Source organism: Urocampus carinirostris, chromosome 6 (assembly GCF_059441175.1).
Source record: "Urocampus carinirostris isolate Australia breed hairy pipefish chromosome 6, RoL_Ucar_1.0, whole genome shotgun sequence".
NCBI classification, from domain to species: domain Eukaryota; kingdom Metazoa; phylum Chordata; class Actinopteri; order Syngnathiformes; family Syngnathidae; genus Urocampus; species Urocampus carinirostris.
In genome coordinates this window covers 43,502,167-43,509,329 of record NC_142354.1, presented here as the reverse complement: position 1 = coordinate 43,509,329, position 7,163 = coordinate 43,502,167, and the positions used below count along the sequence as shown (strand labels likewise).

The following is a 7,163-nucleotide window of genomic DNA, read 5'->3' as shown; positions in this document are numbered from 1 at the left end:
ATGGTTTTTCCTGAGCACATAAATTTGATCGTAAGATAAAAACTAACCTGATAACATTTCCTCTTGGGAAGTGCTTTGGTGCTATGTGTTGGTATTTTTTTTTTTACAGCGCTCATTTATTGCCAACACTGCGCTATACTCCCTCAGGTCAAGTCCTAATTATTTGCACAGCCCTTTATCACTAAAAGGGTTGCAGGGATGACCATTTCAACATCCCCTGATCTTAAACCTACTTGAGGGCAAGGAAAAACTCAGCATGAAGAAAATTAAGGAACCTTGAGAAGGGGGTCACCCATGAGGTAATCCCCCTTTTAGGACAACTTGGCGCAAATGGATTTTGCAAGGGGCATCAACAAACAATGCACAGACATCACTATTAAATATGTATATCCATCCATTATCTGCACCACTTATCCTCAGTAGGGTCGCGGGGGTGCTGGAGCCCATCTCAGCAGTGTTGCCAGCCAGTTGCAGGGCACAAAGAGATTTACAACCATTTGCTCATTCACACCTAGGGACAATTTGGACAGGCCAATTTACCTGAAATTCATGTTTTTTTGGAATGTGGGAGGAAACCGGAGAGCCCGGAGGAAACCCACGCAAGCACTGGGACAATATGCAAACTCCGCACAGGGAGATTTGATCCCATGACCTCAGAACTCTGCCTCTTTAACCACTCAGCCGCTGTGCTTTCTTATTAAATATAGGTAATCACAAAATGTCCAGTTGACAGCTTCCTGTCTCAAGACCTTGACTGATACAGCAGGTTCAAGATGACGGCTTGCATCAAAAAACATCTCAAAGGTGTTTATTTTTTATTAAATGACTTACACTTCAAAAATAAAAAATAAATAGAAACATTTATAATGCAATTGTTTCAGAACCAAAGCCAAGAGAGTCTGATAAGAAAGCAGCAATGAAACAAAAATACAGATATAACAATGCCAACATGTCTACTATAACGTCCATTGCACAATATTTAAAAAAAAATATATATAGCGTGCAAACAGTGTAAAAACACAATCCAAAAACCCTTCTTGCCACGAAGCGGGCCAGAAAGCAGGAAGTCGGAACTCATATGCGTAGACGATCTGTCACTTTAATTAGAAAATAAAAGTTGTCCAACACACAAACGGACCAAAGACAAAACAAAACAGGTTTAAAGGCAATCAAAATTACAAAGTAGGCATTACTCGGATCAAAAAGGCATGAACAGGTCATCAACAAAGTAAAGCAATGGTCTGGCAACAGGCAGTCCCAAAAGGAGCGTTTAAGTGCACCAAAAGCAATCAGTCCAATGCGTCTCAGCCGGTGTCAAGGGACGGGGCCAACTGGGCGCCATGACAACTGTGCAGGACCTGACACCTCTAGTACAACAACTGTAAAAGAGTGAAAGTCAAAAGTCAAAACAAAAAAATCAGCCCTGTTGTCATAGTGACAAAGGAATTACAGGTTTTTGTTAAGAAACAGTTACATGTTTACAATTTTTGCATAAGCTCGTTGCTCTGTTGGATGAACTTTTTTTCATGTGTTTTGTTTAACAGCGGATGACTTTACCTCACAAATGATACCTGACATTTTCTTTTGGTTGTTTCTTCCTTGTGGAAAGAAGAAGTCCACACGACACTGCATATTCATATTAAGCGTCTGTTAAGGGTGTGTGCGTAGATTTGACTCTCTCTTCCACCTAGCCAGCAAGATGCAGCAGCAGGCCAGGTAGGGAAAGGTGCTAAAAGTCAGTCACACAAACAGGTACACACATTGGTGAGAAAGCGAAGGACTGCGCTATCTACATATAGAAGTGACGCTTTGAAGAAATTATTGGAGGGGTATCAATTCCAGGACAATAGCATAGATTCGATCCAATCATGGACAATTCATCTCATCCACTACACAGCATTATCTCCAGACAGAAGAGCAGCTTCAGCGACAGACTGCTGTCACAGTCTTGTACCACGGACAGACTGAGGAGATCTTTTCTTCTTCATGCAATGAGGCTCTTTAACTCTACCCGGCGGAGTAAAGGCCCACATTAAACCACACCCCCCACATTGCATATTACCGTATTTTTATCACAGTGTGTATTCTGTGTAGCACTATCTAGATACTCTATATAACACGCTACATTGGGTATTAACAAGTCACATTGGATATCTGTGTATTGTATTCTTTTTTGCTTTATTATTGTTTTGTTCTCCAGCCCAGGGATGCTGCTGGAAGTATGAATTTTCCTGCGGGGATGAATAAAGTATCTATCTATCTATCTATCTATCTATCTATCTATCTATCTATCTATCTATCTATCTATCTATCTATCTATCTATCTATCTATCTATCTATCTATCTATCTATCTATCTATCTATCTATCTATCTATCTATCTATCTATCTATCTATCTATCTATCTATCTATCTATCTATCTATCTATCTATCTGTCCGTCCGTCCGTCCGTCCGTCCATCCATCCATCCATCCATCCATCCATCCATCCATCCATCCATCCAGCTATCTATCTATCTATCTATCTATCTATCTATCTATCTATCTATCTATCTATCTATCTATCTATCTATCTATCTATCTATCTATCTATCTATCTATCTATCTATCTATCTATCTATCTATCTATCTATCTATCTATCTATCTATCTATCTATCTATCCATCCATCCATCCATTTATCTATCTATCTATCCATCCATCCATCCATCCATCCATCCATCCATCCATCCATCCATCCATCTATCTATCTATCTATCTATCTATCTATCTATCTATCTATCTATCTATCTATCTATCTATCTATCTATCTATCTATCTATCTATCCATCCATCCATCCATCCATCCATCCATCCATCCATCCATCCATCCATCCATCCATCCATCCATCTATCTATCTATCTATCTATCTATCTATCTATCTATCTATCTATCTATCTATCTATCTATCCATCCATCCATCCATCTTTCTATCTATCTATCTATCTATCTATCTATCTATCTATCTATCTATCTATCTATCTATCTATCTATCTATCTATCTATCTATCTATCTATCTATCTATCTATCTATCTATCATCCATCTATGTATCTATCCATCTAAGTACTTGCTTAGTCCTTCCTTGTGGTTTACAACTCAGAAAGTGGACATTTAGTTCAGCTTCTTCCGAGTTAATCGCACCATTAACTACCCTTTTGGACAGCCACACCCGTTCTAATATTCTGTTGTAATTTCAAAGCTCAAGAGTCACAAATCAGCTTTGTAACCCCAAAACAAAGTAAGTGAGACAGGCTTACCTTCCCTTAAGGAATATTTTCAGACACGATGGCCATTTCCTGGAGCATACCGCCCCGAAAAAGTAACACGGTTGAACTGTCCGCTTGGTTCAACAAAGGCAGGAGGTGAGATGATGCAGCTTCCGGCAACCTTAGACAGTCGGATAATAATCCTAATTAGATTAAAATCCTCCTCACCTACTTGGACTAGGACGATGAACATCGGGTTCTTCCACAGAGCTAATTGAGGCCCTTAGTATATAAGGCCCTGGAAATGAGAGTGTGTGTGAGTTTGTATGTGGAGGGATTGAAGCCTCCTAAGGGTTTTTTACTAACAATTTAATTCATCCCCGTCTGGAGTTTGAAGACCTGAGGCGAGACTGATAACGAGCACTCCGATGATGATCATGTGGATCTGAGGTCCACTTGTTGGTATGAACGGCCAGCTGGAAAATTAATCACTACAGAAAATATGTTAAAGTAGACCTATTGAAATGTAATGTTTTTGAGATGAAGTGTTTGAGGACTATGTTAGGAGTGACAAGATTGGATAGACTGAGAAAGATGAAATTGTGAGAGACAGACCTGGAGTAGTCGTGGAACTGAGCAAGCGTATTGTTAATAGAGTACTCGGTTGGTTTGGACACATGGAGAGGATGGATGAGGAGCGAATGTTAAAGAGGATCTGTAGAGCAGATGTCAATGGAAGGAGACCAAGAGGAAGGCCGCGATTGACGTGGATGGGTGGTGTTATGAGTGCACTGCAGGAAAGAGGTCTAAATATAATGGAAGCTAGAGCTCTTGTTGGTGATAGAAAGGAGTGGAGAGATGTTGTGAAAGGATAGTGGGATTGTGGACGCGTTCTTAAGGATGGGCTGGGCACCCGTATGATGCGGCAGGGGTAAACCAGTGAAAGCTGTTGGGCCCTGCTGTTGAAAAAAAGAGTGTTGTGTCACCCTGACCCTAGTGACATGGCTGCTTTCTTGTGTCCCATTTCATCTGGAGGGACAAAAGCATGACCAACTTAGGTGCCGAGGTGCCTAACTTCTTGGGGGTTTGGGGAATTGGGTTGGCCATGGTCCAAACAATTTTGTGTGTGTTTTTTCTTTGCTATCTTTTTTTCCCTTTTATTTTCTTTGTTATTGTATGTGTTTGTCTTGCTGTCGGTCACCCCTCTTGAGGGATTACCAAGGTAGATAGATAGATAGATAGATAGATAGATAGATAGATAGATAGATAGATAGATAGATAGATAGATAGATAGATAGATAGATAGATAGATAGATAGATAGATAGATAGATAGATAGATAGATAGACAGATAGATAGATAAATAGATAGATAGACCTATTCAGTCAGTCAGAGGGGAGGAAAGCTATTGGACTAGTTCTTAGTTTGATGAGTTGTAAAATCTCGAGAGAAAACACCAGAGTTAAAATTAACTTGAACAAGAGCCGTCATGTTGATGAATAATGGACAAAAATCAGATCTCGACGAGTTTTGGGCAGGGTTTTTTTCCCTCCCTGGAAGATTCCTCGTGTCATGAAACGGGCCGGGAATCAGGAAGTTGGAACTCATTTGCGTAGACGATCTGTCACTTTAATTGAGAAAGAAAAGTTGTCCAACACACAAACGGACCAGAAACAAAACCAAGCAAAGGCTCAAAGGCAGGCAAAATTACAATCTAGGCATTACTCAGATTAAACAGGCATGAACAGGTTTTAAACAAGGGTAAACACCGATCTGGCAAAAGGCTGTTCCAAAAGGCGCGTTTAAGTACCCATAGGAGTAATCAGGAAAATGCAGGTCAGCCGGTGTCAAGGGGCGGGGCCAGCTGGGCACCATGACAACAGTGCAGGACATGACACCTGGCTTCTTTGGTTGATTTAAAATTGTGGCGGTCCATAAGGCAAGCTACCCAGACTAAGAATCCAACATAGATCTGATTCATCATATCGCTTCATGTCAAGGTCGAGGTAGGTATTGGATTATTCCTTTCATATTGATTGTGTATTGCTGAACATTAAAAAACCAGCGATAGCAATGCAATTGGTGTTCCCTTATTAAGAGAAAAGTGACATTTGCTTATTTGAGAAGACTTTTTTTGATTACCGTAAATTCCGGACTATAAGCCGCTACTTTTTTCCCTATCTTTCAACCCTGCGGCTTATTCAGTGATGCGGCCAATTTAAGTAATTTTTCTAACGGCCGCTAGCGGTGCTCGAGTCGTGCTACCATTAACTGCCCTGTCACAGTCACCGTTTGGGATGAAAGCTATATTATTATTATTAAAGCTTTGAAAAGTCTCTCGGTGTACCGTCTTTCTTTGTTAATATGTGTAACCATGTATAATATGTATTTGCAACTGTATATTGTTGTAATCTATTTATTTGTATTTATTTTAGACACTTATTCTGAGGTTTTGCACGGGTGAACGAAAAATGAGGGGCGGAACAAACGTGGGGTGCCGAGTTTAAGTGGGGACCGCTAAAGGTGAGGGACAGACAAGGAAAGAAGAGGGGGTAAAAAGTTGGTTAAAGAAAAAGGAGTTGCGTGAGTAAATGTGTTCATCTGATATATTTTTCCCACCCTTACCTTTGGCAATATACACTTTTTTCCTTGGATTACTTTCAACGGGACCTGGACTCTGCAGGTCTGCATCAAACTTTAAGTACGGGTATCATTTTCCGTTCATTTTGCCGGCTGTGATTTTTGGACTGTGTACTTTAATGAAGGACATTTGTCCCATGTGCTGAACTCAAGGACGCAGTGCGAGCCATACTAGGTCCTTAGCTTGGCCTTTTGATTTTTGCATTCCGGAGATGGAATAAGAGCTTGCTCTGTCCACTCCACGCATCGGCCCGGTATTGCAGTACCTCCGGGAACGGTGCATTCGCAATGATCGCAACAAGGCTTTAGGGCTAGGACCTTAGCTTAGCCTTTTGGCTGAGAGTAAGTGTCCCGGCTCCTAGGCTTTGTAGCGTATAATGAACTGACCGATAACGGATAATGGATAATGAATAACGAAGATAGATCAATAACCCTTAAAAACCCCACATTTAGTTTCAATCGCGGGACTTGAAGTCGGGTTTGGGTTAATTTTGTGTTTGTGTTACATGTTCAAATGTGGGCGCATGCGGCTTATATACAGGTGCGGCTTGTGTATGTACAAAATCGGTTTTCCTCTCAAAATGTGGTGGGTGCAGGCTTATAATCAGGTGCGCTCTATAGTCCGGAATTTACGGTAATTTTAATTGTAACATTTGAAGTGTGTTGTGCAACTTTAAATTCTGATACGAAAGCGGATTTAGGTTGATTTTTAAACCCCATCAGTGGGCATGCGTTTTGTGACTAATAACATGTTACCAACCGAAATAAGACAAGACGAGCGGTCTTTAAACTGAATAAAAAATAAAACAGGGTTAGTAAAATAAGTCTAACCAAACTTATGATTTTTCATCTGGTACCTTAAGCAGAGTGTTCTTTTCCTACAATTCATGTTTAATGTTGTCTGTTTTCTTGTCCATTGTTTATTAAATACCAGACTTTTGTTCAAATTCGTTTTGACTCGTGTTTTCTTTTGTAATTGTACCACTTATCAAACCTAGAACTTGTAGCTTTTCATCTCTCTGCCTTAAAGCCAGGGTTGGGTAGGGTTACTTTAACTGGATTACTTTCAATTACTTTTGGATTACCTTATTTTCCGCACTATAAGGTGCACCTAAAAGCCTTAATTTTTTCAAAAACTGACCATGCGCCTTATAATACAGTGCGTCTTATATATGGATCAATATTAAGTCGCAAGGTCTCGCAACAAAGGCAAGCAGCCGCCGACTAGATTTCCCCCCGAAGGCGAAGGCGTCCGCGGTGTATGCTGGGATTTATATA

General features: G+C 40.4%; 1 pseudogene; it reads left to right on the top strand.

Moving 5' to 3' along the window:
• Positions 1 to 6,076: 6,076 nt before the first annotated feature.
• Positions 6,077 to 6,166, top strand: LOC148364868 (U2 spliceosomal RNA; annotated as a pseudogene).
• Positions 6,167 to 7,163: the final 997 nt, after the last annotated feature.